Source organism: Lissotriton vulgaris, chromosome 6 (assembly GCF_964263255.1).
Source record: "Lissotriton vulgaris chromosome 6, aLisVul1.2, whole genome shotgun sequence".
Taxonomy (NCBI): domain Eukaryota; kingdom Metazoa; phylum Chordata; class Amphibia; order Caudata; family Salamandridae; genus Lissotriton; species Lissotriton vulgaris.
Genome location: NC_141694.1, coordinates 1837378163 through 1837390189, shown reverse-complemented (window position 1 = coordinate 1837390189; position 12027 = coordinate 1837378163). Strand labels below are relative to the sequence as shown.

At 48.7% G+C, this 12027-nt stretch overlaps 1 protein-coding gene across 2 annotated transcripts in view; it reads right to left on the bottom strand.

Annotated features, from left to right (window-relative positions):
* The window catches only part of MAPRE3 (microtubule associated protein RP/EB family member 3), an 832303-nt gene that overhangs the window by 511632 nt on the left and 308644 nt on the right, over positions 1-12027 (bottom strand). The gene's annotated exons all lie outside the window — the stretch shown is intronic.

Here is a 12027-nt window from a genome sequence, read left to right as displayed (position 1 = left end):
ACCACAACTGCAACCCCGAGCTGGGCTCCCCAGCCAGCTAAAGAACCACAGCTGCAGCGCTCCCACAACCAGCTAAAGAACCACAGATGCTACAGTGAGCTGGGTTCCCCTGCCAGCTAAAGAACCACAACTGCAACCCCGAGCTGGGCTCCCCAGCCAGCTAAAGAACCACAGCTGCTACCATGAGCTGGGCACCCCAGCCAGCTAAAGAACCACAGCTGCAGCGCTCCCACAGCCAGCTAAAGAACCACAGATGCTACCGTGAGCTGGGCTCCCCTGCCAGCTAAAGAACCACAACTGCAACCCCGAGCTGGGCTCCCCAGCCAGCTAAAGAACCACAGCTGCAGCGCTCCCACAGCCAGCTAAAGAACCACAGATGCTACCGTGAGCTGAGCTCTCCAGCCAGCTAAAGAACCACAGCTGCTACCATGAGCTGGGCACCCCAGCCAGCTAAAGAACCACAGCTGCTACCATGAGCTGGGCACCCCAGCCAGCTAAAGAACCACAGATGCTACCGTGAGCTGGGCTCTCCAGCCAGCTAAAGAACCACAGCTGCTACCATGAGCTGGGCACCCCAGCCAGCTAAAGAACCACAGCTGCAGCGCTCCCACAGCCAGCTAAAGAACCACAGATGCTACCGTGAGCTGGGCTCCCCTGCCAGCTAAAGAACCACAACTGCAACCCCGAGCTGGGCTCCCCAGCCAACTAAAGTACCACAGCTGCAACCCCGAGCTGGGGTCCCCAGCCAGCTAAAGAACCACAGCTGCTACCATGAGCTGGGCTCCCCAGCCAGCTAAAGAACCACAGCTGCAACCCCGAGCTGGGGTCCCCAGCCAGCTAAAGAACCACAGCTGCAACCCCGAGCTGGGCTCCCCAGCCAGCTAAAGAACCACAGCTGCAGCGCTCCCACAACCAGCTAAAGAACCACAGATGCTACAGTGAGCTGGGTTCCCCTGCCAGCTAAAGAACCACAACTGCAACCCCGAGCTGGGCTCCCCAGCCAGCTAAAGAACCACAACTGCAACCCCAAGCTGGGCACCCCAGCCAGCTAAAGAACCACAACTGCAACCCCGAGCTGGGCTCCCCAGCCAGCTAAAGAACCACAGCTGCAGCGCTCCCACAACCAGCTAAAGAACCACAGATGCTACCGTGATTTGGGCTCCCCTGCCAGCTAAAGAACCACAGCTGCAGCGCTCCCACAACCAGCTAAAGAACCACAGATGCTACCGTGAGCTGGGCTCTCCAGCCAGCTAAAGAACCACAGATGCTACTGTGAGCTGGGCTCCCCTGCCAGCTAAAGAACCACAACTGCTACCATGAGCTGGGCTCCCCAGCCAGCTAAAGTACCACAGCTGCAACCCCGAGCTGGGCTCCCCTGCCAGCTAAAGAACCACAACTGCAACCCCGAGCTGGGCTCCCCAGCCAGCTAAAGAACCACAGCTGCAGCGCTCCCACAACCAGCTAAAGAACCACAGATGCTACAGTGAGCTGGGTTCCCCTGCCAGCTAAAGAACCACAGCTGCAACCCCGAGCTGGGCTCCCCAGCCAGCTAAAATACCACAGCTGCAGCGCTCCCACAACCAGCTAAAGAACCACAGCTGCAGCGCTCCCACAGCCAGCTAAAGAACCACAGCTGCTACCATGAGCTGGGCTCCCCAGCCAGCTAAAGAACCACAGCTGCAGCGCTCCCACAGCCAGATAAAGAACCACAGCTGCAGCGCTCCCACAGCCAGCTAAAGAACCACAGATGCTACCGTGAGCTGGGCTCCCCTGCCAGCTAAAGAACCACAACTGCAACCCCGAGCTGGGCTCCCCAGCCAGCTAAAGAACCACAACTGCAACCCCGAGCTGGGCTCCCCAGCCAGCTAAAGAACCACAACTGCAACCCCGAGCTGGGCTCTCCAGCCAGCTAAAGAACCACAACTGCAACCCCGAGCTGGGCTCCCCAGCCAGCTAAAGAACCACAGCTGCTACCATGAGCTGGGCTCCCCATCCAGCTAAAGAACCACAGCTGCAGCGCTCCCACAGCCAGCTAAAGAACCACAGCTGCAGCGCTCCCACAGCCAGCTAAAGAACCACAGATGCTACCGTGAGCTGGGCTCCCCAGCCATCTAAAGAACCACAACTGCAACCCCGAGCTGGGGTCCCCAGCCAGCTAAAGAACCACAGCTGCTACCATGAGCTGGGCACCCCAGCCAGCTGAAGAACCACAGCTGCAGCGCTCCCACAGCCAGCTAAAGAACCACAGATGCTACCGTGAGCTGGGCTCCCCAGCCAGCTACAGAACCATAGCTGCTACCGTGAGCTGGGCTCTCCAGCCAGCTAAAGAACCACAGCTGCTACCGTGAGCTGGGCTCCCCAGCCAGCTAAAGAACCACAGCTGCAACCCCGAGCTGGGCTCCCCAGCCAGCTAAAGAACCACAGCTGCAACCCCGAGCTGGGCTCCCCAGCCAGCTAAAGAACCACAGATGCTACCGTGAGCTGGGCTCTCCAGCCAGCTAAAGAACCACAGATGCTACCGTGAGCTGGGCTCCCCAGCCAGCTAAAGAACCACAGCTGCAGCGCTCCCACAGCCAGCTAAAGAACCACAGATGCTACCGTGAGCTGGGTTCCCCTGCCAGCTAAAAAATCACAACTGCAACCCCGAGCTGGGCTCCCCAGCCAGCTAAAGAACCACAGCTGCAGCGCTCCCACGGCCAGCTAAAGAACCACAGATGATACCGTGAGCTGGGTTCCCCTGCCAGCTAAAAAAATCACAACTGCAACCCCGAGCTGGGCTCCCCAGCCAGCTAAAGAACCACAGCTGCTACCATGAGTTGGGCTCCCCAGCCAGCTAAAGAACCACAGCTGCAGCGCTCCCACAGCCAGCTAAAGAACCACAGCTGCTACCATGAGCTGGGCTCCCCAGCCAGCTAAAGAACCACAGCTGCAACCCCGAGCTGGGCTCCCCAGCCAGCTAAAGTACCACAGCTGCAACCCCGAGCTGGGCTCCCCAGCCAGCTAAAGTACCACAGCTGCAACCCCGAGCTGGGCTCCCCAGCCAGCTAAAGAACCACAGCTGCAGCGCTCCCACAGCCAGCTAAAGAACCACAGATGATACCGTGAGCTGGGTTCCCCTGCCAGCTAAAAAATCACAACTGCAACCCCGAGCTGGGCTCCCCAGCCAGCTAAAGAACCACAGCTGCTACCATGAGTTGGGCTCCCCAGCCAGCTAAAGAACCACAGCTGCAGCGCTCCCACAGCCAGCTAAAGAACCACAGATGCTACCGTGAGCTGGGCACCCCAGCCAGCTAAAGAACCACAGCTGCTACCGTGAGCTGGGCACCCCAGCCAGCTAAAGAACCACAGATGCTACCATGAGCTGGGCACCCCAGCCAGCTAAAGAACCACAGATGCTACCGTGAGCTGGGCTCTCCAGCCAGCTAAAGAACCACAGCTGCTACCATGAGCTGGGCACCCCAGCCAGCTAAAGAACCACAGATGCTACCGTGAGCTGGGCTCTCCAGCCAGCTAAAGAACCACAGCTGCTACCATGAGCTGGGCACCCCAGCCAGCTAAAGAACCACAGCTGCAACCCCGAGCTGGGCTCCCCAGCCAGCTAAAGAACCACAGCTGCTACCATGAGCTGGGCTCCCCAGCCAGCTAAAGAACCACAGCTGCAACCCCGAGCTGGGCTCCCCAGCCAGCTAAAGAACCACAGCTGCAACCCCGAGCTGGGCTCCCCAGCCAGCTAAAGAACCACAGCGACTACCATAAGCTGGGTTCTCCAGCTAGCTGAAGAACCACAGCTGCAGCACCGTGCTGGGCTCCCACAGCCAGCTAAAGGGCAATATAAATCTAACCCAGCAACAAAATGTATATGACATATTGTTAACCATCAAGTCTCTTGTACCCTTTTCTTTCCTGTTACCGCACAAAACTACTAGTCCCAGAATGCCTTGGGTGGGCTCGTAGCTTGTATGCTTTCCCAGACTGCCTTACTATCAATCAGCTGACGTGTTCCAGCATATAGCCGAGCAGATCTTGGCGTCAATTGCTAGGTTAGATTTATATTGCCCTTTACTGATGAACTCGCTCTATAATAGGGTGATTTTATTAAGTGTATACAAATTTGAAATCAACATGCTATCTTGTATTGTTTTAATGTGTATAGTTCTGTTTTGTATTTTAGGAGGTCCATATTTGTATTGTGTCAAACTTCTATTTCCTCAATGTGTGTCTGATAATTTATGGTGCTTTATATATAAATATGTTCTTTTGAGATATACATACATATATATATCCATACTAATATAATAAAGAGAGAGCCCAAACCTTTGAGGCGGGTAATCTCAGCAACCACAGTACCAATTACAACACCCAATACAGCGTTGGAAAGGGCAGTTGCAGCAGAAGGACATAGGCTATGCAGACGCCCACCGTATAAATTTAAAAGATAAAAGAACCGTGCCAGCAAAGTAGTCCCTTGTGGGCGTGTCTGCGTTGTGGGTGTGTGCTGGGGGCGTGACAAACGCTGGGGGCGTGTGGTATGTTCCGCCCTTCATGCCATGTCTCATATCGTGTGCTAATCCCACCCTGCTCCCTTTAAATACCCCTGCACCCCATAATCATAACCCACCCTTACTCCTTTAAATACCCCAACACCCTTAAACACTAACCCATCTTAACCCTATAAATATACCCTGTACCCCAAAACCCAAACCTATCCCTGAACCCTATAAATACCCCTGTACCTCAAAACCCAAACCTACCCCTGAACCCTAAAAATACCACTGTACCCCAAAACCCAAACCTACCCCTGAACCCTAAAAATACCACTGTACCCCAAAACCCAAACCTACCCCTGAACCCTAAAAATACCACTGTACCCCAAAACCCAAAACTACCGCTGAACCCTAAAATACCCCTGTACCCCCAAACCTAGCCCTGAACCCTTAAAATACCCCTGTACCCCAAAACTAGCCCGGAACCCTAAAAATAACCCTGTACCCCAAACCCACCCCTGAACGATTAAAATACCCCTGTACCCCAAAACTCAAACCTAGCCCGGAACCCTAAAAATAACCCTGTACCCCAAACCCACCCCTGAACGATTAAAATACCCCTGTACCCCCAAACCTAGCCCGGAACCCTAAAAATACCCCTGTACCCCAAAACCCAAACCTAGCCCGGAACCCTAAAAATACCCCTGTACCCCAAAACCCAAACCTACCCCTGAACCCTAAAAATACCCATATACCCCAAAACCCAAACCTAGCCCTGAACCCTAAAAATACCCATGTACCCCAAAACCCATACCTATACCCTAAAACTACCCCTGTACCCCATAACCCAAAACTATATCTGAACCCTTAAAATACCCAAACACTACAAAACATTTACCTTAGTACCCCAAAACATATACCCCTATACCCATACTTACCTTATCCAAACAAAAAAAAAACATGCTTTTACCATTCATGCATTTACAACGAATTTCGTTGTAAAAGCATATAAAATGTAATGCCATGCGTTATAATGGCATTGCAGAGTCATGGTACTTTCGTAATGAAAGTATGCAGGGTGATGGTATGTGGAAAGACAGTTGCGGAATAATGGGTGTTTACCCTCCCCCGGTAAGTACATTGGTGGCACGGCGGCCCACATCTCCAGCAACATACTCATATTTTTTCACCACCCATTCGAAAAATGCACAGGTCTCTCTCATTGATGGCCAGCACCGACATACACTTTTAGACACACCTCCTGCCACAAGTTCTAGAATTGCGAACTTTAGAGCTGGGGAGCTACGTTCGAATCTCGGCATCAGCTCAACATCCTGTGATTCCAGGCAAATCGCTTTGTCTCCCCGTGCCTACCACAAATGAATGTGTTCTTCTGAAATGTAAATTGTGCTCATGCCATGTTGTAGAGTTTGCGCTATACAATATTGCAAGGAAAAATAAAGTAGGGAAACTCGAGTTCACACACTACTAAACGCTCACTCTTAAGTGCATCAGCAATGCACTGTGAATCAGAGCGTTTCACAGACCTGTGTATAGATAAGAAATGCTATCAAAACGAAATCGTACAAAACAATATACTACTGGCCGGCAGCAATTCATACCCGGACAACGTCGGGACGGGCTGAGATATATATATATATATATATATATATATCCAATTACCACTCCAGTGCTTAGAACCACCAAAAGGGAGAAACGGACTCAAAAAATGATTTCCTTTCACTGCTGGCAACAGTGACAGTTTATTGAAGCCAAATGCGCAAATGCAACGGACAAGATGACGGGTTCCGACCAACGAGTGGCCTTGGTCACATATCCACGTTGCTCAAGAAATGCCTTTAAATACACAAGGTGTGATACATCACGTGACATTCAAAACTACCAATTCAACTAAAAGTAAAAAAATACTAACAGGTAAAAAAACTACACATATTTCTGTTTGTATTATCAAGCACAAAGATTCTATATAACAAATGAAGTGCATTCCTGAGGGAGTCAATCAAAATATTTTACCATGAGCATCAGTATTTCAAGTTACTATGATTGCACAAATGCAAAAACAATTTGAGAGTATATCAAAAATATATAAAGTTCGGTGTGGCAAGCCAGACAATGCATTGGCTGTAATAGTATATTGATATAACACTCCCAGATGAAATATAAGTACCCCAATGTACATATTTCCTCATTTCACTGTTGCTAGACTAAAAGCAAGCTATGTAATATATTGTATGATATCTATACTACTATTATAAAGAGAGAACTGTGTCCTTTGAGCCAGGTAAACTCGAAAAGTACACCACCAATCCAAACACCCAAGACATCTTTGAAAACCTCAGGGCAAGCAGAAGGACATAGGCTATTACAAATAAAAAATATACGTTGTTTAAAAAATGTAGAAATAAAAATAAAGTAGTCCCTTGCAAGTAGCGCCGGACGCGACATCTGTGTGATGACATCATTTGCGCTCCCTGGCAACACTTCCTGAAATGGCGGCTAATCGTGCTGCCCGGGGTGTCCGAGGCTGGCAATCTCTGCGGATCGTGCCCATTGACGGAAGATGGCGACCTGCTGGGAGGCTTGCTGCTGGGCGAAGTGGAGGCCTGTGCGAGCGGGGCGCCTGGAGCGGGACCGGCCAATCCCTTGAAGCGCGGACGGGGGTGAGTCCTGGAGTGACTGGCGCTGCTTCATGCGCGGGGAGCCGGAGGTAGCAAACGGTGAATTACAGGAGGAAAAGCGCCTGGAGCGGGACCGGCGGCTGAGGTAAGGCTCAGGCTCTCCAGAACACGGGCGGGAGGGGGAGGGGGGCCGGAGGTTGGCCCTGAACAACGGCGGCTGAGGTAAGGCTCAGTCTCCGGGACACGGACAATGTCGTGGCAGGCGGGGGCCGGGGCGGGAGTGCACGCAAGCCTGAAATGCTGCCCCCAGCCCCCTTCTGTCCAAGGGAATGCTGGGGCGGGCTGCTAGTATTATATAATCTTAGTTGATATTTCAGCACAAATGCAAAATTGCTGGATCGTGAAAACTGATGTCTGCACATTTCCATAATGAAAACCACTAAGACGCCCAAGTCTATATGCTGGTTCAAAACCTCGTTTTCCCAAGTCTGCATGGATAAGGAGCGCAAGGATACAAGTTCCCTTTTGACAGTAGATATTTTAATCAAATTTACTCAAAGTGTTGTATCCTAGAGTGTTAGTACATCTGGTACATGAATACAAAATAACTCACATCGAACAATTGCTTATTTATGCTAGATGCTCTAATTTCAGCAATAATTCCCTGGAACCTTATGCAGGAACAATTTGTGTGTCATAAACCTGTTTAGCATAACAAAGTGCTTGTGACATCACCTGTGCTAAGTGTTGTTGGTTAAAAAAATGTGTGTGAAATACACAATATTATGTGATTTAGAGAGAAGAAATGGCCATGAATGGGAACCAAGTTTTGCAAAATTATGCCACCTAAATTCAGTTTTGGGCACATGGGCATATAATAAACCCTATTTGAACTGCATATGCAGGTGTCAATATCACAGACATCAACTGCTGAAAAAAGGAAAAAAGAAAAGGCAAAAGTAACAGAAAAAGAACAAGAACATGGGACTAAAGAACAGTGTTGTTAAAGGACCAATCCGGGCTTAGAGGATGCACAGTCAGTACATAAATGTATAGAGACCAGAATCCCATTACTAGGGCGCCTCTATAGATAATGGTGTATATCTTCACACATATTTAACCCATTGGGGGCCTTGGTGTCCATTTCATTGATATACTTCGTCTTCAACTGTCTTAGTTTTTTTTCCCGGTTCCCTCCTCGCTTATTGAGGGGAATGCTGTCTATGACAAAATACTTGAGCACATTGAGATTACTGGCATGTTCCATATTCACATGTCGAGCCACTGGGTAAGTGGGATCAGAGTTTACGGTTGCCCGCAGGTGCTGTAAGATTCGTTGATATGCTGGCAACTTTGTGCTGCCTACATAGCGTAATCCGCAAACACACTGAAGGACATATACCACATGATCAGTGCGACATGTGTAGTGTCCTTTTAGTTTGATGGGAGCATCAGAAAAGGCTGTGGTGTATGACTTAGCATTCATGCCGAATTTGCATGCACGGCATGTGCTGCACTTATAAAAGCCTTTGCTCGCTGTGAGCCACCCTGTTTGTAGATCCGACTAAGGACTAGTTCTGACAAGATCAGTTCGCATAGAGCAAGCTTTTCTGTAGGTTATGTTAGGCTTAGCAGGTAAAATCTGTGACAGTACCATGTCGGTCTGCACTATTGGCCATTGTGCATGAATAATGCTTTTGATGACCCTGGCCTGTCTACTGTACGTTGTAATAAAGCTACAAGGGACAGAAGTGCTAGCTGTGGTAGCTTGGCTCTGATTTGAACCATGATGGGAGTCAGTTACTGTCATATCCTGTGAAGGTTGTGTCCTGAGTAGATCAAGCCTATCTCAAGGATTGTCTTTGACTAGTGCCTTGTCAAGTAGTTTAGCTGTATAGCCTCTATGCAGAAGCCTGCTTCTGGCAGATTGCTGGGCTGTCTGCATTGCTTCAGGTGTCCTACATGCTCTCCGTATCCTTACAAATTCACCATATGGCAAACTGGTGATAGTGTGCTGGGGCTGATGCCTGGAGGCATCAGAACCTCTGTTTAGAACTAAACTTAAGACCTACCTTTTCAGACGGTAGTCGGCTGCGCTAGCTGTCTTACTGCTTACCCCACTTTTATAGCGCGGGGACACGCCTGCAGGCGTACACCAGGCGCTCTACAAATGCCCCTAATAATAATAATAGTGGCGTGGTGTTTCCCGCTGTGGGCTTCCGAAATAGCCGTGTTTCAATCCTGTTGTTTTCAATGTGTACAGAAATGTCAAGGAAATTTACTGCAACCTGGTCAATGTGTGCTGTGAACTGCAGATTAAGATGGTTATTATTGGTGGTTTCAACAAATTCCAAAGCCTGAGGTTCAGTGCCCTTCCAAACAATAAAAATATCATCTATGTATCTCCATATGTGCACCAAATGCCTGTCCACAAGTGATTTGTGCTCTTCCATGAGTACATGCCTCTCCCACCAGCTGACGTGTAAACACGCGTAGCTAGGGGAGAAGCATGCACCCATGTCAACGCCCTGTCGCTGCCTGAACACCTTACCATCGAATAGAAACATGTTATTGAACAAACACCAACGCATCATACTCAATAGCATCTTGCTATGATTGTACAAAGACATACATCTGTCTTGGAGAAAAAAGTATGTAGATGTTTAACACTCATCATGTCTTATACTAGTGTAAAGGGAGGTAATATCTAGAGTCATGAGCAAATAATCTGTAGACCACTCGATAGAATTTAGCTTACTCAGGAAGTACTTAGTATCTCTCAGATACGTCGGCAGGGCAACCACGTGTTCTTGCAGATAGTGGTAGACGTATCTGGACATATTTTCAAAGACACTCTCCCGTGCCGATATTATTGGGCGACTTGGAACCGGGGTGATTTGCTTGTGAACCTTTGGAATTAAATAGAATGTCGGTAGAGTGGGAAATTCTTTATATAAAAAGCTGAATTCATACTTTGTAATCAAACCTTCCCTTTTCCATTGCATGAGTTTTTCTTATTACTCCTTGTTCACTTGTTTCACTGCCGCCCCATTTGCCAATTTATAGCATTCCGTGTTGTTCAAGTGTCTATAGGCTTATTCCTTGTATGCTGTTTTGTCCCATAGGACTAGGTTACCCCCCTTGTCAGAGATGTTAATTACCACCGAATTGTTATTTTTCAATTTCTCCATCAATTGGAAATATTGCTGTGATGTGGTACTTTTGTTGCTCTGCTGGTGTCTGAGGGTCCTTCTATGTAAACTCTTTAGTTCCTCTGTGATGCGGTCGTGGAAAATGTCCAAGGCATCGCGCGACATTATCGGGACAAATGTGGAGGGTGCCTTGAAGGGACTGCCTCCTGGTGCTGAGATGACTACACCCTCTGCTTCCGCTATTTGTTGTGTGTTTATTGATTGTTCCTGGGTGCTAGTTACGTCCTGGCCTAGATGGAACAATGATTTGAGGAGGGGGACTTGTTTAGCTGTTAGACCTGATTGCACCTGCAAACTTGCAGAATGAGCCGATGGTTTGTTGTGATTTTTGATTTGGAAAAATTTGGCTAATTTCAGTTTGCGTATGAATTTATACACATCGACTCGTCTCCACAAAATTAAAATTGCTTTCCGGACAAAAGCTAAGCCCCAAGGTCAACAATTGTATTTCTGCAGTATTAAGTTGGATATTGGTCAGATTGATGATGGAATTTTGAGCACTGTCATCTAGTTCTGCCAAGTTTTTTTCTTCTTGAGGAATTGCCCTCTGCCTCCGCTGTTTTGCGCACTTGCGCCTTTGGCGCTTCTTGCAGTTCCTGATTCTGCGGATTGCGGATTTGCATTCCTCGGTCGAAGGGACAGTTTTCTCTGTTGCCTAATATAATCCATCTCTTCGGCATAGGTAAGGGGACCTAGTGCGGGAATACTACCCGCATCTGCGCTGCTTCCTTCGGACTCTGTTTCACTCACAATCTCGCTGGTATCAGATGAGGAGACTAAGGTATCAAGAGGCAAACCTGTGTGTTGTGGGGCTTGTTTTTGTAATGCCCCTACTCCTCTTTGTTTTTTGATGAAGTCGTATTTACGCGCAAATGTAAAAACTTGGCCTTGCTCGTAATAATTTCTATCACGAGCAAACTAGTAAGCCTTCCTGGCCTTGATCGTTTCTTCCAGCATTTTTATTCGTCCTTCCATGTCTTGAACGCTTTTGTCAATGAAATCTTTATTGATAGGTGTTGTGAGAGAGAGCATTTCCTGCTTGATGCGTGCGATTTCAATTATGTTTGCCTCCCGATCAATTGTGGAATATTTTATGAGGAAACAGACTAAACGCATAGAGGCCTCCATATTACTGTCAGCCCAATCTTTAAGTAGCAGTGGGTTACGATTTTCAAAGCTCGGGGCCAGCATGATTCTAAGACCCCGAGGTATACAGCCCACCTCGTGATATTTCTGTAACGATTTGATCTCCCACCATTTAGTCAGTTCGCTGCACGTGTTCTTTTCTAGTGCTTTCAATAAAGATTTGAATCAGAAAAGGGGGTGGTGATGAACAGAGTGTCTGAATTAAGCAGACCACTCTTACCCAGTCAAAAGATCAGGGCTTGATCCATCACCGTTTTTTAGCTCACTGCACCATCCCAGCTCAGAACCTGGCTACATGCAAACTAGTCTGTTCCTGTCCCAGTGCATGATGGGAACAGGGCAAACCAAACTACCAAGCCAATTCTTATACTGGGAAGAAAACAAGCTTCCTGGGACCGGTTTCTGGCATTTCAGCCGTCGTCGGCCCGGCTTGCTTGAATCCTGATGGTGCAATGAGCAAGGGACTCACATCTGAGTATACCCTTCCACGCTTATGGTGGACAAAATGATTCAGAAAAGGGGGTGGTAATGAACAGAGTATCCGAA